The following is a 22,778-nucleotide window of genomic DNA, read 5'->3' as shown; positions in this document are numbered from 1 at the left end:
GAACTCCCCTACATCGTTGAAACTGATGCTTCGAGCCTTGCCATGGGGGCAGTTCTATCACAAAAGGACCCAGTAACCAATCAGTTGGATCCCGTGGCATTTTGGTCCCGCAAATTCTCGCCTCCTGAAATCAATTACACTATTACTGATAAGGAACTTCTAGCTATCAAGTCCGCCTTTAAGGCTTGGCGGCATTATCTTCTGGGGGCCCGACACACCGTTACTATGATTACAGATCACCGAAACCTGCAATATTTGAAAACGGCAAAAGCTCAATCCTCTAGGCAACTCCGTTGGGCACTATTCTTTGCCGAGTTTGACTTCATAATTACCTATCAACCTGGTACAAAAAACGGTAAAGCTGATGCCCTTTCTCGGATGGGAGTGGAAGAACATTTGATCAATCCTAAACCTGTACCTATCATTCCCGAACAAAGAATTCTAGGTGTAATCGCCACACAATCCATAGAGGAAGTTAAGGATAAAGCCAGGCTACTGGTTACTCCAGCAGACATACAGAATTGGCATCTGCAGGGAAAGGACTTTACGGTGAAGGACAACCTATTATATTTCCAAGAACGGTTATACCTGCCCAGCACAGATTTACAGAAAAAGGTAATCTCTTGTTATCACGATTCTTTAATGGAAGGACATCCCGGTATGACCAAGACCTCGGAAAAGATCAAGCGCTACTTCTGGTGGCCGTCTTGGAAAAAAGATATCAGAGACTTTATAATGTCCTGTGGAGTATGCGCCCAAAACAAGAGTCAAAAGGAAAAACCAGCCGGCCTCTTACGCCCTATTGACATCCCGCCTCGCCCTTGGCATACGCTTTCTATGGACTTCATCACCGATCTACCTCCATGCTCCGGATACAATACGATCCTAGTAATCAAGGACCTATTCTCCAAGATGGCGCATTTCATTGCACTCAAAGGCTTACCAACAGCAGAAACTCTGGCCCGAGAATTTCTCGAAAACATCGTCCGACTGCACGGTTTTCCTTCAGTTCTAATTTCGGATCGAGGTAGTCAATTTATTTCTCATTTTTGGCGAAGTTGCTGTCGGTCGGCTCAAATTGATGTGAGACTTTCGACCAGCCACCACCCTCAAACCGACGGACAAACCGAGAGGACCAATCAAACTCTGGAACAGTATTTGCGCTGCATGCTACAACAAACTGAAAAAACTTGGAAAGATATCCTTTGGATAGCCGAATATGCCTACAATAACTCTGTCCACTCAGGAACGGGGAAGACCCCGTTTTTTCTTTTATACGGTAGTCACCCTCGAACCTCGGAGTTGGATCCACTCCAAGATCTTGGAACACCAGCAGTAGACCACCTGCATTCTACAATCACCCAAGCCTTTAAGGAAGCCGTTTCTCACCTTCAAAGGGCTAAAGAACAATACAAGAAAGGAGCAGACCAACATCGGAAGGAAGCCCCCCAATATCAAGTAGGAGATCAAGTTTGGTTATCCACCAAATATCTACCTCTAAAAGGACCACGCACATTCAACCCAAGATACCTTGGTCCCTATTCCATCACTACCATAGTAAATCCAGTAGCGGTCAAGTTGGACTTGCCCCCTTACATGAAGATACATCCGGTCTTCCACGCCTCTCTATTAAAACCCGTGCAACCTCAAACCCGACTAACTACATCTCCAAAACCTATTCTAGTTGGTGGAGAACTCGAGTTTGAAGTCAAAAGCATCCTGGATTCCAAGATCTCCAAATCTAAACTATTTTACCTGATTGACTGGAAAGGCTACGGTCCCCAAGAAAGATCCTGGGAACCTGCAGAATAGGTCCACGTGCCTCGTCTAATCAAAAGATTTCATCGAACATTTCCTAACAAGCCCAAACCCCCGGAGAAGCCCGGTTTGGGAGGGGCCTTGAGGGGGGGTGCTGTCATGATCTCTGCTTCCAAAATATCAGGACTTGCCCGACTCCCTTGGAAGCAGACCCATAACCCCGGTTCCGAGTGGAACCTTTTGGACCCTGTCCTGGCACCAGTGGTACCAGGCTCATAAAGATGCCCAGTCCCAGCGCTGGAAGCGCCGGGCTCATAATGCTTGGGTGGACTTACCTGCAGCAGACCATGCTGCTTACTTACCTGCCAGTTGAACCCCTGATCTTCTTCTGTTTGGGACTACTTTTCCTGTTGGGTGGGGCAGGAGCCACTCCCTAGGTTCAGAACACTGGAACTCTTCTGGAAAGCAGGAACTCTTTTCTTACCTAGGCGTGGCTGTGGAAGGAGACACCTAAACACTACAGGAGGATATTTAAACCACACCCGATGGATGAATCTTGCTTTGCGTTATTCTGCATTCTCTGCAGCAGAACGCTCATCGTGTCTTCTGCTTCTGATCCTGGGCCTAAGGGAACAAAGGCTTACCATCCTGGAATCCAGTCTTCAGCAGCACCTGTAAAGACAAAGAAAGAACAGGTTAGCACTACGGTCTTCAGTGGCAGCACATCTCTTACCTGGTCCATCGGCTGTCACCAAAGCCTCGCGCTGCATTCCGGCATCTGAAAGACAAAGGCTTACCTACTCTTTGCATGCTCCGGAGGTCTTCGCACTGCATTCCGGCATCTGAAAGACAAAAGAAGGTGCGTTTAAAGACATTGGGCAACTTTATTACTCACGTGCCATTACTCCTTCCCACGCCAAATCCAGTGGGTATTCCAGCACCCTTCAGCTTCTCTAAAGCTCCGAACTTGTACCTGCAAGATAAAAGGGACAGTTAGTGCGCATCGTGAAGCAGGCTACAAGCGCTTACTTACGTGCTTCCAGGCGCTTCTATTCCTCACGCGGGTTCGATCCTCAACTCTCATCAGCCCGCCATCCGCCATCGCCGGAACCCTGCAAAACAAGAGATATCATTACAAAAGACTTTTAAGACATTTGAAGTGCCCAGAACTTACCGTTCGTGCAGTTAACGACGGACAGCAGTCCTCTGAGGTCAAGAGGCCTGCACCCTTATCCAGTGAAGAAACTGGTTACGGCACCCTGCCCCGAAGCAGATGGAGAGCTCGGCGTTCACTTACCTAAGGTGAGGGCGTTAACCTTTGGGGTTCTGCAGGAGAAGAGAAAGGGAAGAGGAGAGAGGCACCCAATAACCCCAGTTCATTAATCCCATATTTTCTATCTGCAGACATCTTACTCTTCGAGTCAGACATACAGTGCACAGAGGTCCAGCCCAAAGAGCCAACCGTGTGTTACACATCACCTTTGAAGATACGGCATTCACCCAGTCAAGACCGGCGCCTCTGCGGGAATCAGGTGAGCGTTACAATTCCTTTGGTTCTTCTTTCCCTCTCTTTCTGTAGTGTTTTGTTCTACTTGGCCAGAGATTAAGGTGTAGTTTTAAGAAGCCCATTTTCAAGAACCAATTAGGGAATAGTGTTAGATATTTCGGTAGCCTGTTCAATTTTCGCAAAACTGCCCAGAAATCTTCATAGCCTTGATATTTATATAGGTCTTCCAGTGTTTCAATCCAATCTGCGGTGTACATTTTTTTTTCTCTTGGTCTGGGTTGCTTAGTAGAGACTCTTCCGTTTCATTCAGGTTAAGGAGGATTATCTGACATGTGTTGGACCATTCGGCTAGTATCGGTTCCGACCTCTCAGCCATTGCTTTTTTTATAGCTGCAAACCCCCCCTTTGTTGATGGTTCCAGGCATTTCCTGAAGAAAGAAATGATCTTCCACTGTCCGATGACTTTCAAAGAGGATAGTGCCAGTTCTCTTCGAATTATTTGAATTGGGAAAGAGTTTGGCAGTCCCAAGGTTGCTCTCCAGAATTTGCCTTCTAGATGGGACCATATGTTGGCGTCTAAAAGAAGGGAGGTTTGCGATCCGTAGGTGAGGTTTGCCACCACTTTTGCTCAATGGAAGTCTATCAGGGGTTTCAAGGAGAATCGACAGAATCGCGCCAATAGGATCTTCGCTTGTTCCGTCAATTTATGAGTTTGTTTCTCAGATCTTGACATCTTGGGGCTTTATTTCTGTCAGTGTTAACGCAGACCCCCAGGTACGTAATGTTAGACACTTCCGTTATCTTTTTGTTATTTAAGTACCATTGAGCGTGTTTTGTATTTTTCCCCTTTTTAGTGTTAGCGATTGTCAAGATCCTGGATTTTTCCGGGTTGATGGCCATTTTATTTTTGGCTACATATGCCTCTAAAGCTCTTAGTTGATGTTGAAAGCCTATTGGAGTCTGATCAATTAGTTTTGCAGGAAAGATTCTTGAGTCTGCAAAGGCATCTTCTTGAGTCTGCAAAGGCATCTTCCATGTCTGAGGAATACAGGTTGTATAGTACTGGAGCCAAAGGGCAACCTTGTTTGAGCCCGATTGTCGTGGGAATTGTCTCAGACAGGAGGCCAGCTTTATTTAGCCTTACTTTGATAGAAGTGTTTGTATGTAGCTCCTTTATGTTAAAGAGGAGAACTTCCGAGCAGTTCAATTTTTTTAATTTTCTCCACATCCCCTCTCTATACACTGTGTCGAAAGCCTTGGATAGATCTACAAAGGCTATGTAGAATTTCGCCTCTTTGTTTCTAGGGGTTTGCGCTTTTAGTAGGTTTAAGATGAAGATGTTTAATGGGGTGCCTTGTCCCTTTACGAAACCTGATTGCCATTCATCTTTGTGGCCAGTTTGCGTTGCCCATTTAGTCAAAGATTTTAGTAATATGGTGGCAAAGATTTTCCCTGCCACGTCTAGTAGGGCGATGGGCGTGTACTTTTCTGGATCAGTTCTTAGGCCCTTTTTCAAAATTGGCACCACGACACTCCTCTTCCATGAATGTGGTATTTTTCCTGATTGCAAGATGTATTTGAACAACAGGTGTAAGATTTTGCCCATTCCACTGGGTCCTTTTTCAATTCTTCATTCGTCAAACCATCAGGTCCCGGTGCTCTTGAATTCTTTATTTTTCTGATAAGTTCTTCTAAGGTCGAACTGTCTATGTCCAGCATGTTTTCATCCATTCTCGCTGGAATCCATTTGTTTGATAGAGGTTCGAATATCGGTTGTCTTTGTTTAAAATGTGCTTGCCATTGTTTCCCTGGGACTGGGTTGGATGTTAAAGCATCTTGAAGCATCTCCTGACTGTTTATCAAGGCCCACATCTCTGTGGTGTTTCTCTTGCATATCGTGTTTATCATAGCCTGCGTGTCGTGGTTTAGCATTGATTTCTTATGCATCTTTATCCAATTGTGAAACGTTTGTTTTATTTTCCGTGTTTCCTCGGTTTTATTCGCCTCATTTGAATGCTTTAGCTGTTTTAGGTGTTTTCTCAAAGTTCTTTTCTTCACAACCACGGCTCGGTCATATATATGCTGGTGTGACATTATTGGTTTTGCACTTCCAGGCTTGCTTGAGATGTAAAAATGTTTTAACAATGGAACGTAATCGATGACCTGCAGAACTGCCTGCGACTGTAATTCGTTTATCATTGTTGACAGATTTCCATTCAACGTTGGCAGTTTCGCTGGATTCATTCTTAGTTTATTTCTCCCTGAATTGATTTCCAGGTTGAATGGATACATTTCCATTTCTTTTTTCACAGAAAGACTTAAACATGTAAGTTTGACAGGGTTGTGGTCACTTGACTGCGTGGTTTGTACCTCAAGTTTTTGGATAAATGTTGACAAGTTAGATGAAATTGAGGCGTAGTCTAGGGTGGCTTCCGATTTATGGCCTTGTCATGTCGGTTTCCCCAGAATATCCCCTGGCGTTATTCCATTTACAATTATACAATCCCTAGATTGAAGGGTAGACCTCCAGTTGACTCCTCTTTTTTGTTTTATTGTCGCCATTTTAGGTACGTCTTGAAGTGCGTTATTGTTTTCGTCAAAACAAGTGCAGTTGAGATCACCCACCAATATTATCCAAGGGTCATGCCATTTGGCTTTCAGGTCGTCAATTGCAGTTGCAACATCCTTTGGGAGTGATTTATTTGCTTTGGCTCCCGGCAACCAGTATATGTTCATCAGCAATACGTGCTGTGAATGGTGATCATCTGGACTCGCAGGTATTTCCACAACTAGGACTTCAATATATGGTGACAAATTCAATGAGTGGATCACGTTCCAATTTAGTTCCTTTTTTATTGCTATCAGCAATCCCGCCATTGGTTTCCCTTTTTCCCCTTTCTTTGCTGGATTTATATTTACTGAATAGCCTTCAATCAGGGGAGTTTCTCTCAACCAAGTTTCTTGCAGGCATATGTCTGGCATGTTTTTTTCAAATTCATTTTTTGTTAGAAAGTGGTTGAATCCCCTTCTATTTCATGTAATAAGGGTCAAGTTTCCTTTCGGCTTTCTTTTCGGCACTATAGGGTCTTCATTTTTCCAGCTGCTAAATTAGCCAGCCATACCCATCTCTCCTGTTCTCCGTCCTGGTGTTGAGTTACTTGGGATTGTTTCATGGCTTTTTTATGCGTATCGTATGGCTCTTGAAATTGGGCTTTCTTTAAAATAATTTCTTGTTCGAGTACGTCCGGTTCCACTTCTTTATTATTTTTTTCAGTTATCTTAAATCCCATGCTCCATATGGTCCTCTCTTCTGATAGTAATAACTGGTGGATGTGTCACTGGAGCTAATTAGTCTCAATGTTGGTACGTGGTGGAACAATCTTAGTACGTTGGCCCGATTTAGAATGAGTCCATCATTTGTATGTACTAGTCTTTCCAGGAGGAATCCTCTACCCTTCTTTTCAGGTTTAGCCTTCGTTTTGGTAATCTTAGGGGACTAATCAAGAATTTTTTATTTCCCATGTTGTGATCGCTTTCTTCTGTGTTGTAATCCTTGATCTTCAGTGCAAGCCAGATACTACTTTTGTTTTGGCTTTCCGACTTCAATGTTGGAATTTTAGCTGGAGTACTTGAGCCTCCCATCGTCGTTATTTTTAGTTTTTTCTTTTGACCGCCCTCTGTATTGTTACAGACTAGCTTATTTAGGAGTCCGGACTCAATTGTGCTGCTTTTCTTTTTTGCTACTTCAGATTTATTTGAGTTCTGCTCACTTATCCCGTTTCCTTCCTGCAATGTTTTTAATTTAGGTTGTTCTGGTTGTTCTGTCTCTGCTTGTTCCTCATTTGCTTGCTCGGGTTCATCTTCTTCTGAGTCACTAGAGGTCGAATCGTTTTCATCCGAGATGGAGTACGTGGACAAGTCCATTAGCTCCAGCTCCGAATCGCTGATTGTTGCTGCCTCTTCGTCCTCATGACTCGTTTTTACCTGCGTGTTAGTCTTTTTCATACTACAGATGTTTTGATTGACTGTAGTTGTCGCTGATTCCTTTGGCATAGTGAAAAATATTTATTTTTGTTTGATTTCTGTGACCTCTAAGGGGGTTGATTTTTTGTTTTCTTAACTAACTGTACTGTTTGCGTGGGTCTGACTTTCTGTTCGGTAATGGTGGTTTCCCACTTTGACCGAACCAAGGCATTCACCACCTTCTGGTTAGCGTTCTTTTTTTTGAAGATTTCACACAGTTTCGGATTCTGATTGTCAACCTTAGGTAATTAGTTTTCCCTTTCTGGTTGTGAAGTATCCAAGGTTATTTGTTGTGTTTGTTGTCCTATCTTAGTGTTTTGTTTTGCTTTTTCTTGAGGATTGTTCTTCGGTGTCTCCATTTCCTGCACTTCATTAGATGGGAAAGTTTTGGAAATGTTTGACGTTGGGTAACTATCTTCATTTTTTTGTTCGCTGCCATTCACCGTCGGCGGCAGGGCTTTATTAATCCATCCTTCCACCGAAGATGTAATTAGGTGCTCGATCGAATTTTTTGGCCCTTCTAAATTCCTCTCTTTGATGGCTTTTTGAGTATGTTCTTCCAATTGTTCTTCGTTGGGATTTTTCTCAGTTTGTGGTTGTTCTTTCGCTAGTTCCTTCAGTTATATTACAGAAAAATCGGGACCTCCTAGTGAATTTCTTCTGGGGTTTTTCCACCGATTTTCCCTCTGTTTCATAATAGGTTCCAGAATAGTGCTCAACATATCAGAGATTCTTTGCTCGATGTTTTGCATGTTCTTTTGTATGGCCATTATAAATCCTTCAATAAAGATTTTCTTCGAGTGTACCATTGCTTAAAAAGTGGTATGGTCTTTTAAGGTGTTCTTGCCATCTTTGTGTAGTTTCATATAAGGGGCCAATATTGCTGCCATTGTAGGGATCATCAGGAAGTGGTCCTTTTCTAGTTTTTCTCCCATTGGCCCAGGCTTGAGATCCGACTCCACCAGTGATTGAGGGGGTTTCTTTGTTGATGGTGGCACTGTCAATTCTGGCTCCTGCTCATTGTCAGTTTGATTTGACTGGTTTTTCATTACACCTTCTGTAGTTTGTGTTGCCATTTCTGTGGTCTGAGATTCTTTGTCCATTAAAGCTGAGTTTTCCAACGTTAACACATCTGGGATTTCGTTTAGCGTAGTGTTTTTAAGGGGCTTTTTCTTGGGTGTATGGTTGGCGGTTCCCCTACCCCAATTTAGTAGTGTTAGGAATCCACCTACCACTAAGCTCCGTTCACGCACACGGGGTTTAAGGGGCTCTGCTAAGTTATTAGATACCTCGCAATATAGCAGGAAACATACTCTTTTCACACCAGGGTCTCACGTAAATGCCAAACGCCTTGTTCTACATAAGAACCTGCGCCGTTTTACACATAGTGCTAACATACACTACATTTCCCAGAAGGCTCAAAATATGGGACGTACGGTCGTTCCTGGCGGTTGGCCTGGAAACTGTGGCGCCCGTGATGTTTTCGTCATCACGTTTGAATTCCTGTCATGTGACCTGGTCTTATTTAGTTCCCGTTTGCCTTGGATTCAGCGCTTCTGATTAACGCGGAAGTGCGCTTTGTTTCCTGCTTTGAATACTGTTTGGATTTCTGCTGCCTTGACCCTTGATTTCGTGTTTCGGATTGTCCCGGCCTTATCCTTGTCTGCCTTGTTGTTCTGGATTATTTGGATTCTCTAGCTCCCCGACCTTGGAAAGTTTTTCTGAACTGCCTGGCTACTTCCTTGTCTGCTTCGTGTCCTGCTCGTATTGTGCAGTGTTCTCTGTGCTTCCTACGGATCAAGTGTACCGGACCTGTTTGACCTTCTCTACGACTTTTCAAGCAAGTTGCCTGTATCCCAGTGTTACATCAGCCCTTTGCCGCCTCCCCCTGACATACACCTTGGACTAGAGATTTCTTTGGGTGTATTGCCTGTGCATCCTGGTTTCGTCGGGTTCCCTATCTGGAACTAATGACTCTACGAAGGCGTCCTCGTTTCGTCGGGCACAGTTGGGCTGTTGCTACCTGGGTACGGCATCTTTGGATAAACCTCTCTTGCTGACTTCTTGGAGTTCCATGGTAAGGTACATCATACACTACATACATTGCTCACTCAAAGGTGTAGGATTTCCTCCTCTTATCATATTTGTCTTTGATTACTTTGTCATAGAATTTTGGAGGATAGATTTCCTTGTACTTCTTACCGGCTCCTGTGTTCCTACCTTATAAGGTTGGTTCTAATACTTAGTACTCTACGACTGTTGCATTGCATTGTGCTGATAACTAACCGGGGCTTTTTCTATAGGTTACCGGAATTGGCTGACATCCCTTGCTGTTTAACCCTCGGGGCGTCCTCTGGTCTTCCTCCGGATTTTCGTGGATTTCCATCTTTCAAAGAATGTCTCAGTCTGTCCGATATTTGGCGGCCAGTCAGTGACATTGTTGGGAAGATATCTTCGGCTACACTACGTGGTCAAGCATTTGCCAAGGATTTCTGACATAATCAGAAGCCTCAAATGGAAATCCAAGACACCCTAGCACAACTCATGCAGTTGGTTGCAGATTTACGCAATGATATGGCTACGGTTCAAGCTAATACGGAACAGCATATTAACACCTTGCAAGCGGGGTTGCAACACCCCGTCGCTATGCCTTCAGGTTCTGACCAACCCACGGCTTCTGGGTTCCAGCCACAGAACCCGGGCCCAATTATCATGACCACGCAATTCCTGTTGGCTCCTCCGGAAAGGTTTACAGGAGATCCAAAGTCATTCAGGTCTTTTTTAAATCAATGTCGATTGCATTTTTTGTGCCGACCCACGTATTTTCCGGATCCCACAACTAAAGCTGCGTTTCTCCTCTCCCATCTTGGTGGAACGGCAGGATCCTGGGCCAATCCGCTTTTGGAGTCGGGAAGCCCACTCTTGTTTGATTGTGATGCCCTTATCCAGGCCATGAGTAGAGTGTTTGACACAAGGTACAAGACTCAGGCCACGGATCTAGAATTATTGGGGTTACAACAAGGAACCTTACCTCTCCTGTCGTATCTAGCCAAGTTCAATCAGTTAGTTGCAGAGACTGGCTGGCTAGAGGAAAAGAAGGGGGCTCTTTTTTATAAAGGGCTATCTGACTCCCTGAAGGACGTTCTTGCCACTGTGCCGGTTGCCTTTCCAGAACTTGTGGATCTAGTTCTTCAGATCGATGCCAGGAGAGCGGAATGGAAGGGGGAACGCAGAACTCCGTTACCCCCTTCTACGATTACTTCTGCTTCTCCTATCACGGAAAGTGAGCCTATGCAAATTGGGGCCGTCAGGGGTCAATTATCACAAGAAGAAAGGGAGAACAGGAGAAGGAACAATCTCTGTTTTTATTGTGGCTCCCCCGATCACATTTTGAAAGCCTGTACTAAGAAGCCGAAGAAGTCGGGAAATGCCAAAGCTCGGCAGTAGAAGGTGTCCGACTCCGGAGCAATGGTCTTTTGCACCCAGGTATCACAGCTCCTTTTTTGGTATCCACAAGGTGCTCCATACCTTCAGGTGCAAAATGGGATATTACGGCTGTTCTTGATTTAGGAGCTACTGGCAATTATATTGATGTTGAATATGCCAAGGCATTGGGTATCCCTGTTGTCTCTAAGTCCCAACCTGAAAAAGTCAATACGGTTGACGGTTCCACACTGGCCTCTGGACTAGTGACCGAACGAACAGTGGACTTACATATGATTACGAATCACGTACATTCTGAGACCATTCATTTTGATTTGATAGCCGCACCTCAATATTTAATGATTCTAGGTCTACCTTGGTTGGTGCGGCATAACCCTTTTGTGGACTGGGGGTTGGGCACCATTGAATTTGTCTCGGTTCATTGTGAAAAATCATGTTTGGGAAATTCTACCACAGTGAACACTCCTTGTCGACCCTTGTTGCTTCATACTTCAGCTATTCGAGCAGTCTTGCCTTCTTGTTTAACCCCTGAATATGAATCTTACAGGGACGTGTTTGATGTAAAGGGTGCTGAGACGCTGCATCCTCAAAGGGCTTACGACTGCCCTATTGACCTAGTTCCAGGAGCCAAAATACCTACGGGAAGAATATACTCCTTGACCCAGAAGGAGGATGAAATCCTTAAGGAATATATTGACAAATCCCTCAAGTCCGGTTTAAAACGACCTTCACGTTCACCGGCATCAGCTCCACTATTCTTTGTTCCAAAGAAAGAGGGGGAGGTCCGCCCATGCATTGATTACCGGGCGTTAAACTCGGTTACAATAAGAAATCAATACCCCATTCCGCTAATCTCTGTCCTACTGGATCAGTTAGGTTCCGCAGCAATATTCACCAAGTTGGACCTGAGAGGGGCCTACAATTTGGTTCGGATCCGGCAGGGGGTTGAATGGAAAACGGCATTCAAGACCAAATACGGATTGTTCGAGTATTGTGTAATGCCATATGGGTTGTGTAACGCTCCTGCTACGTTTCAACATTTCATTAATGACATTTTCAGTGACATGATGGATCGTTTTTTTTGTTGTATATCTTGATGATATTTTAATATACTCAGCGTCAATGGAGGCCCATGTTCTACATGTCACACAAATGTTACAACGCCTGTGTGAGAACTCTTTATACGCCAAATTGGAGAAATGTATTTTCCATGTTACCAGTGTTGAGTTCCTTGGGTATGAGATCTCTAACAAAGGCGTTCAAATGTGCCAGACCAAAGTTAAGGCGGTCCTAGATTGGCCAGTACCTAAGACCCTGAAGGCTTTGCAATCATTTCTTGGTTTTGCAAACTTTTATCGACGTTTCAACAAATCGTTCTCCAAGATTGCAGCTCCCCTCAGTCGTCTTACCAGCTGTAAGAACAAATTTGAATGGAATTCCGAAGCCGATCAGGCCTTTGAAATGCTGAAACAGGCTTTTAGTACGGCTCCGGTTTTGCAGCACCCTGACCTGAAGAAACCCTTTGTGGTGGAGGCGGACGCTTCCGATTCCGCTTTAGGAGCAGTATTGTCTCAAGTATGTCCTGATACATGTAGGTTTGTTGCATCCAGTTGCTTACCGTTCTCGAAAACTGTCTTCATACGAATGCAATTATACGGTCACAGAAAAAGAACTGCTGGCGGTCCGTGATGCTTTCTTGACTTGGAGACATCATCTGCTAGGCACCAGCATACCTGTCACTGTGTATACAGATCACAGAAATCTGCTTGCCCTTCAATCATTCAAATGCTCTACGGCCAGACATGCACGTTGGCATGAATTTTTTTCCCAATTCTCTTTTGTCATCACGTAACGACCTGGTTCATTACACACCAAGGCGGACGCCTTGCCGCGTCTGGATGGCGGTCTCACCAGATGTAGACCTACGGGATCTGTGCTGCTACCTAACCAAGTCGTTTGTGCTTGTACACTTCAGGATTCTATGAAGGTCGCCATTCAGGAGTGGGTTAAGAAGAATCCGCAGCTATTAACTAACAATGAATTTCAGGTTGTTCACTCCCTTCCTTATGTTCAGGGAAAACTTTATCTCCCGGACACCCCTACAAGACAAAAGGCATTGGCGTGGTGTCACGATTCTAAGCTGGCCGAACACCCGGGTATAAAGAAAACATTTGAGCTCCTCCATCGCTGGTGTTGGTGGCCAGGGATGCTCAAAGATGTTCAATTTCATGTTGCCTCTTCTGCCGTTTGTGCCCAAGCTAAGTGTTTACGCAGTAAACCAGTGGCTCTGTTGCATCCACTACCGATCCCTGAACATCCTTGGTCCATGATCTCTATGGATTTTATAGTCGAATTACCGTCCGTACAAGGCCATGATACCATATGGGTGGTTATTGACTATTTCACGAAATACGCCTTGTTTGTGCCATGCTGTGGTCGCCCGACAGCTCCTGTTTTAGCATACTTGTTTTTGAAGCACGTATTTCGTCCCTTTGGATTACCATCCATTATAGTGACGGATCGTGGTTCGCAGTTCACTTCTCGATTTTGGCGAGCTCTGACAGGTTGTTTTGGTATTGAAGACCGGTACTCGAGCACCTATCACCCCCAAACGGATGGGCAACCAGAGAGATTGAATGCTACTCTGGAACAGTATCTCCATTGTTTGATGATTCATCATCAAGATTCCTGGTTGTCGGCTCTACCATTGGCTGAGTTTGCCTACAACAATGCAGTTCATACGGCCACGGGTACCTCTCCTTTCTGCGCTACTTATGGTCGTCATCCTCGGGCCTTCCCAAGTCCTTTGACCGTGACACCTTGCAACCCTGCCGCGGCTACTTGTGCCAACGGATTAAAAAGGACCCATGAGCTCATCAAGCAACATCTTGTGGAAGCTCAGACTCGTAGTAAGTCTTGCGCTGATGCTCATCGATCTGCATCTCCTTCTTATTCAGTGGGGATGAAAGTTTGGTTGGCTACTAAACATCTTCGCCTACCTGGACGTGCGTCTTTGCAGCCACGCTACGTCGGTCCTTATGAAATCACTGCCATAATCAATCCTGTGGTCGTTCGGCTTGCTTTGCCTAGTTCCTGGAAAATTCACCCTGTGTTTCACGTGTCCTTGCTCAAACCTGTACATGCAAATCTTAGGCTACTCCCTCGTTCTAGACCACTGGCTGTTGGGAATTCTGATGAGTATGAGGTTAGCGGCATTTTTGACACCAAGGTCAAGAGGGGTGTGAGGAAGTATTTGGTGGATTGGAAGGGTTATGGGCCAGAGGACCGCACATGGGACCCAGCTGGGAATATACATGCACCTGCTCTCCTTTCTGATTTCTGGTCTATCCGTAGAGTGAGGCACCACTAAGCTCCGTTCATGCACACAGGGTTTAAGTGGCTCTGCTAAGTTACTAGATACCTCACAATATAGCAGGAAACATACTCTTGTCACACCAGGGTCTCACGTAAATGCCAAACGCCTCGTTCTACATAAGAACCTGCGCCGTTTTACACATAGTGCTAATGTACACTACATTTCCTCAAAATATGGGATGCTACGGTCGTTCCTGGCGGTTGGCCTGGAAACTGTGGCGCCCGTGATGTTTTCGTCATCACATTTGAATTCCTGTCATGTGACCTGGTCTTATTTAGTCCCCGTTTGCCTTGGATTCAGCGCTTCTGATTAACGCGGAAGTGCGCTTTGTTTCCTGTTTTGAATACTGTTTGGATTCCTGCTGCCTTGACCCTTGATTTCGTGTTTCGGATTGTCCCTGCCTTATCCTTGTCTGCCTTGTTGTTCTGGATTATTTGGATTCTCTGGCTCCCCGACCTTGGAAAGTTTTTCTGGACTGCCTGGCTACTTCCTTGTCTGCTTCGTGTCCTGCTCGTATTGTGCAGTGTTCTCTGTGCTTCCTACGGATCAAGTGTACCGGACCTGTTTGACCTTCTCTACGACTTTTCAAGCAAGTTGCCTGTATCCCAGTGTTACTTCAACCCTTTACCGCCTCCCCCTGATATACACCTTGGACTAGAGACTTCTTTGGGTGTATTGCCTGTGCGTCCTTGTTTCGTCGGGTTCCCTATCTGGAACTAGTGACTCTACGAAGGCGTCCTCGTTTCGTCGGGCACAGTTGGGCTGTTGCTACCTAGGTACGGCATCTTTGGATAAACCTCTCTTGCTGACTTCTTGGAGTTCCATGGTAAGGTACATCATACACTACATACATTGCTCACTCAAAGGTGTAGGATTTCCTCCTCTTATCATATTTGTCTTTGATTACTTTGTCACAGAATTTTGGAGGATAGATTTCCTTGTACTTCTTACCGGCTCCTGTGTTCCTACCTTATAAGGTTGGTTCTAATACTTAGTACTCTACGACTGTAGCATTGCATTGTGCTGATAACTAACCAGGGCTTTTTCTATAGGTTACCGGAATTGGCTGACATCCCTTGCTGTTTAACCCTCGGGGCATCCTCTGGTCTTCCTCTGGATTTTCGTGGATTTCCATCTTTCAAAGAATGTCTCAGTCTGTCCGATATTTGGCGGCCAGTCAGTGACATTGTTGTGAAGATATCTTCGGCTACACTACCTGGTCAAGCATTTTCCAAGGATTTCTGACAAGTAGAGATTGATTTCCAAAGAAATGATTGTTTCTGTCTTGGGCGTCTCCTGAGGACAATGTTCGAGGTTTCCATATTTTTTTTTCTAAGTCCGTGTATCTGATGAAGTCCATTTTAATTGATTTGGGAGTTGTTGTTCTGCCATTTGTTGCACTATAGATTCCATTTACTGCTTTATCAGGCTGTTTACCCAAGGCATTAGGTTCTGTCCTTGGGTTTTCTTCTGGTAGTTGATTTAATTCACTTTCCTTAAGTGTGTTTTCTACTGGTTCCTTTAGCCTTGCTTCTGATTCGATTAATGGGTTACCTAACGCACCTTCCTTTGGATAGTCATCCTTCCTTATTGATTCTGACTCTTGTTTGTTTGTATTATGTACTTCGTTTGACTTGGGTGAGGAGGCTCCCTTCCTAATTCTTGAGTCAGCGTTGCTTTCCTGGGTCTGAAGTAGTTGCTCGATCTCGATCGTGTTATCTATGGGATGGATTCTGTAATTATCCGTGCCAAGGTTTATCCCTTCCTTCCAGGGATTTTGGAGTGTGTCTTCCTGTGGCAAACTCAACCCAGTTCGCTTACCAATCTTCGCCTCTATCGTGAACGGCGGGGGTACTACCCCCTGGTTGAGGTGTTTAATTTCAGAACTCGGATTTGTGGTTTGCACAATTTGAGCAACCTTGTTGTAATTAGGTAATGTAATGTCTTAAATGTACTCCTTTGTTAGTGGTCGAACCCCTTGTATAGCAACCAGTATTGGGTCTACGTTTGGCTGTTGTGGGGTCATGTGTTCGTTGTGGATGCACGTCAGTGTGAAACCTTCAAGTGGAGTTATCATTTCAGGCCGTTCGTGCTTTAATTATTGTGTTACTTTCTGATTTCAGTTACTGTTTATCTTATTCGTTTGCGGAGTGCACTCCCGTTGGTCAACAATTATATCAGATTTGATTTGCCCCTTTCATGAGTTTTGCGGCCTTTGTATATTAATTATGGCAATAGCGTCGGTTGACGGTCTCCCTTTTCCAAGTTCCAAGGATGAAAATAACAAATTGTCAGTGGGCGGGATCAAAGGGGTCAAGTCCCAACAGTCTCCCTGACCCCAGTTTCAGGGCCAATAATGGCGAGTGGATCTACGTGATTATCAGGTTGTATTAGTGGTCGTAAAACGTTACTTAATTTAGATTCACCTGCAGCAGTCAAGCAGGCTTACAGGGTCTAACCCACCTGATTCACTTTGTGGGTACTCACGTTGGTTGCAGGTTGATGCGTCTGGGTGATTTTTAATCTTTTGGGCGTCCTGCCATCCAGCCGAAACAGCCAAACAGCTCCAAAGAGCAGCGCCCTTGTCCTCGCAGCAGGTTTTTCGCCACAAGGGCTGCTGGTGTTGATTTTAAAGTCCTTGTGTGCAGGGGTCGGAGGCAAAAACCTCACGGCAACACGGACAAAAACAAAAGCAATTTAGCCTTCTCCCAGCTCCAAACAGTAGCGCACTTGTCCTCGCAGCGGGCTTTTCCACAACACAATAATGTCTATCTTGAAATGCCTGTCCGGAGTTACCCAAAACAAGATGCATGCTTTCCATGCACCTCTCCTATCAATCCGTCCCTACATTCTTTGCCACCTCCTGCTGCCTTGCTGGCTTCTCCCAGCCTATTCTTTTCTTCCCTCGCCTTAGACATTCCTGTTTGTGCCTCATTGGCCAATCCTCCTTCCCATTCGTCACTTCCCTCCCAGGTGTACCTGTCACTCTAGCAGCAGGTATCCTTCCCTTTCCTCCCGCCTTTTTCCCAGCGTACAGCCTTCCAAACTGTACCTAACATGTTTTATTCCATAACAATGACTGTGGGCCTCATTACGAGTCCGGTGGTAACTGCAGCAGTAAAACCACCTGGTTACCGCCGGGCTCGTATTATTACCATTCCGCCTCCATGATTCCCAGAATTACCAGAGCATTACAACCCCGGTTTCCCGGGAATCACGGAGGCGGAATGGTGTTAATCTCCATTCCCATTGAGTCCTATGGGACTCAATGGGAATGGGGATCATGGAAACACCGGCAGCATCTCGTAATGCTGCCAGTGTTTCCTCGTCCGCCTGCAGGCGGGCAGTGTTAAACCCGCCAGGTCAGACCTGGCGGGAGTGACACCTCCCGCCTGCAGGAGTTGTGATCGCCCGGCATGGAAACAACGGTGGCGGCGGGTTTAACGCCACCGCTGTTTCCATACCGGGTGATTTGTAATGAGGCCGTGTGTTTTATCTGGCATTCAGCAGAGCCTTCCCCAGATGGCGTTCTGATGCCCCCCCGCGCCCACTGCTTCCTTCCCCACGTCATGAAACCATCTGCAGCCTGAATCAAGTTCATCAAATAGATGCACATTCCCAGAAATGACAAGTGGGCAGAGTCCTGAGAAAAATATGCCAGCCTTTTCTAATTGTATATCTTCATGGTGCACCACGCCCACCTCAAAATTCTTGAAAAACCTGGAAATCTCTGTGTTGATCTCCTTCCTAGACACGTCAACCACTGCCGGTTTCCAAGCTATCGCGCGCTATTCAGGGGTGCAACTAGGTCCACCTGACACTCGTGCATGGTCGTTCCCAACTCTTTCTTCACCATCTAGTGCCTCGAGACTGCCCCAGTAGGTGGTAACAGTGTGCAATATAAGTCAACATGACACGGACACCAGTTGTCGTTTCACATCGGTTGTCGACTTCTGTCTGCACACTAGCTCTTTGCAAGGAGCAGCATATATAGTGGCTCCTTTGAACAGCTTTCAAACTTGCAAGCGTCTATCAGAGCCGTGGTTCTCTGATGAGTTTAAGGCTGCTAGCCTTGCCCTGAGACAGGCAGAGCTAAAGTGGGGCATTGCCTATGGAGAGGCAGAATAAATTGCCTACAAACAATGCACCAGGGGCTATCACACTCTAATTAGGGAAACTAAAAAAAGCTTTTCTTGCCCAAAAGATCGATAAGGCACTCAGTCAACCTAGAGAGCTTTTTGCGGTAGTTAAATCTCTTTCCTCTATCTGATTCGACCAATCCAGTGATTCCCACTCCGGAATTCTGTGATGTGTTGGTGTTAGGCGATCCTCTGCACACCGATCCACTGCACACCAGAACACTGCTCACATTTCCCCAACACCTCCCTCCAGGGTTCGAGGCTCATGTGATTCGGTTTACCCAAAGGACCGAAAGCTCCGTACCAGGTACGATTTACGGGCTCGATTGCAGCCCTTCCTGCACTGGCAGTTGCCATGGAGAACATACAGCAGAAGGGGCGGCGTTACACCTCCACGCCGATCGTTCACTTGCTCACGTGATCCAGAGTGGCGTTTCCCACGTGACCTTGGTGGACGTCACATGACTAAGAAACACACAATATATAAGGCTTGATGCATGGAACACTCATTGCTTCTCAGCTGTCTTCACACCCTGTTTGGCGCTACGTTTGGATAACACTACTGGTTTACCTTGATCTTGGAACTCTCTCTTGGACTCCTTCGGATTTCCCTTTTGTACCTTTGCTTGGAACTGCTTACCTATTGCTGGATTTCTGACACGACCCTAACTTGTCTTCGGATCATCGCTTGGTACCTTGTTGAACTTCTATGCCATTTCCCTTTTGGGATTCAAGTCACGCCTTCAGTCCTACAGGTGGCTTATCCTGCATCCATGCTTGTCTGCGGTCCTCTTGTTCTAGGGGCCGCCTCATCTGAGTCTCAAACCTCCCTCCTAGGTTTCCTGAGTTTTCCAACACCGGATAGGTAAGACTATTCAGATCCTTTGGTTCTTGTGATATATTGTAATTGCCTGGTACTTAACCTCGTTCTTTTTGACAGCAGCATCGGTGTTCCAGAGGTTCCGTGGATCCGGGAAGTAACATCTCCCACCTGTGGCCCCAAAGGTCGCACAGCGGGTTTCTATTAGTTCCCCTGTGCGTCACTTGAGGACGGAGGTTTCAACGGTCTACACGACACTCAAGTCAGAACAGACTGAGAAGCCGTATAGTCGTGTTAGACAATGCAGGGATCCACGGTAGAACCCATAGCTGCTTTAGTTCAGGCGATTAAAGTATTAAGGGCAGATATGGCCGCCGCTAATATGGTGATTCACCAAAGGTTAGATTCCATACAGAGTGTTCAGCATTCTCTTCCTGCAGACCCTGAATTCGGGGATGCTAGCACTTCAACCACACCTCCTCCGTTGGCAAGTACCCCAGCTCCAACTCCGATGGTCCTCCCAACCCCTTCCCCTTTGGCCGCTCCTGAACGTTATCAAGGTGACCCCAAGAAGTTCAGGACCTTCATCAATCAGTGCAAGTTACATTTCTTGTGCAGACCTCTGGCCTTTCCTAATTCCACTGCTAAAGCCGCCTTTGCCCTTTGCCATCTGGCCGGGACAGCTGCCGCTTGGGCTAACCCTTTATTGGAGAACAATAGCCCGGTTCTCTATGATTTTGATTTGTTAGTTCTAGAGATGTCTCGAGTATTCGATACCAGACACAAGGCACAGTCTAGGGATTTGGAGTTGTTAGAACTAACCCAGGGCAGAGGGACCTTGATAGATTACATCACCCGGTTCAACCAATTGGTCGCCGAGACATCATGGCCAGAAAGCAAGCGGGCGATTATATTCTATAGGGGGTTGAATAACGCATTGAAAGATGCCTTAGCAGTGATTCCTTTCGTGCCCACTCAGTATCAGGAACTAGCGGATCTTGCCTTGCAGGTAGATGCACGTCGATCAGAGCGCAGAGCTGAGTTGGGGGTTTCTTCCCATCCTGCAGTTGTTAGTACCCCTGCTTCTAGTACTGAAGAACCTATGCAAGTAGGAGGTTTACGTAGCCCTATCACGACATCCGAGAGAGAACGTAGGAGGGTGGATAATGCATGCTTCTATTGTGGCACCACGGGACATTATGTGAAGGAATGCCCTCGACGTCCCAAGAAGTATCAGGTTTTTCGGACAGCTCGACCTTAGATCCGGAGACCAGGTCGAGTGTCCAGTCTTCATCTCCGGGTACCACTCTTGCTTTTGCTCGTGTCCAGCCCATCTTTGTACAGGCCACTCTTTGTCCCTCTACGGGTATCTCTCATGCAGTCACGATCATCATTGACTCAGGTGCCACTGGGAACTACATAGACATTGCTTTAGCCCATTCTCTCAATCTACCTTTAGTGTTAAAAACCCGACCTGAACCTGTTCAGGCCGTAGATTGAACTGCACTAGTCTCTGGTCCCGTTAGACACAAAACTGCTCCTCTATTATTGACCATACAAGATATTCACACAGAGACGCTAAGTTTTGACTTGATCACCAAACCTCAATTCGGTATCATATTAGGAATACCATGGTTACGTGAACACAATCCTCTGATTAATTGGCAAGCAGGCACGGTGCTCTTTGAGTCTGATATTTGCCAGAACTATTGTCTCCCAACCTATCAAGCAACAGATACTCCTTCTCGGGCTTGGGAGCTCTTGCTCAACTCACGCTGAATGATGATGGATCAGAGGTTGTGAATTCCCACACCGTTGGAGGGGTGGTTTCCGGGATTCCATCTGAGTACAAAGCATTCAAATCAGTTTTCGATCGCGGTTCTTCCGAGGTACTTCCTCTACACAGACCATATGACTGCCCGATTGAATTAATCCCAGATTCTACCATTCCTTCGGGCAGGATTTATTCTCTGTCCCCCTCGGAAGAACAAGCATTGAAACAGTATGTACAGAACGCTCTACGACTAGGACATATCCGCCCCTCTACTTCACTAGCTGCAAGTCCCATATTTTTTGTACCTAAGAAAGAGGGGGACTTACATCCTTGTGTGGATTATCGGCGTCTTAACGCTATCACGAAAAAGGATAGGTATCCAATTCCTTTGATTACACCTCTTCTGGACCACTTATCCCATGCCTCCGTTTTCACCAAGCTGGATCTTCGCGGCGCATACAACCTAGTGCGCGTTCGCGAAGGCGATGAGTGGAAAACTGCCTTTTGCACCCGTTACGGCTTGTATGAATACCTAGTCATGCCTTTCGGTGTATGCAACGCCCCGGCAACATTCCAGCGTTTTATGAATGACATATTCAGGGACATTCTGGACGTATAAATGGTTGTTTATTTGGACGACCTCTTGATCTTTTCACGGAATCTTGATGACCATGTAAAGCATGTCCGGGAGGTCTTGTGCCGTCTGAGGGAACATTCCCTATTTGCCAAACTCAAGAAATGTCAATTCCATAAAACGTCTGTTGAGTTTCTGGGCTTCCACATTACCCTGGGGCACTATCCATGAACGAATCCAAGGTTAAAGCAGTCCTAGATTGGCCAGTTCCTCAGACACTCAAGTCCTTGCAGGCTTTTTTGGGCTTCGACAACTTTTACAGATGCTTTATTTCGTCCTTTTCCACGATTGTAGCCCCACTTACGGCCCTGACCAGCCCTCAGGTACCCTATCGGTGGCAGAAGGAACATCAAGTATCTTTTGAGGCTTTGAAAACCGCTTTCACCACCGCACGGGTGCTCCAGCACCCCAATCCCGATCTTCCATTCATAGTTGAGGCGGGTGCCTCTTCTTTTGCCCTCGGTGCGGTGTTGTCTCAGACATGTCCTACAACAGGCAAGTTGCACCCGGTGGCATACCACTCCCGTAAGTTTTCCACTACTGAGACCCATTATACTGTAACGGAGAAGGAACTTCTGCCTGTCATGGACGCCTTTCGTGTCTGGCGCCATCATCTTCTGGGGGCTAAGCATCCAATCACTGTATACTCATATCATCGAAATCTACAGGATATGGCCTCCTTAAAGTGCATCAATAGCAGACAGGTCCGGTGGCATCTTTTCTTTTCCGCTTTTGATTTCCACATTACACATCGTCCTGGAAACTCTCATGGAAAAGCGGACGCCTTGTCACGTTCTCCGGGTGGGGTCGAGTTGCCAACCTTCCCCGATACTGTTCTTGGTAAGAGTCATGTGATTTGTCTCTGCACTCCCTCTCTGTCATTGTTGGATTCTGTACGAGCCTGGACGAGCAATCATTCCGACCAACTGCGGGATTGGGATCCCGTTTATTGTGATGGTTTGCCTTTCGTGCATGAACGTCTGTTTCTTCCCACGCCTGACACTCGTAACCTGGCCCTTGAGTGGTCTCATGATGCTCCCTTTAATGCCCATCCCGGCCAAGAGCGCACTATGGATCTCCTAAAGCGCTGGTGCTGGTGGCCCTCTATGAAGCGCGATGTGGAATGCTATGTCAATTCATGCGCTGTTTGTGCTCAGGCCAAACATCGAAGAGGACATCCAGTTGGGCTGCTGCTTCCGCTTCCGGTACCTCCAAGACCTTGGCATACACTGACGATGGATTTCGTGACCGATCTCCCCAAGGTACGAGGTTTTGACACCATCTGGGTGGTGGTAGACACGTT

The sequence above is a fragment of the Ambystoma mexicanum genome, chromosome 2q (genome assembly GCF_040938575.1).
Source record: "Ambystoma mexicanum isolate Mex_15411 chromosome 2q, UKY_AmexF1_1, whole genome shotgun sequence".
Taxonomy (NCBI): Eukaryota; Metazoa; Chordata; class Amphibia; order Caudata; family Ambystomatidae; genus Ambystoma; species Ambystoma mexicanum.
Note: the sequence above shows the minus strand (reverse complement) of the source record.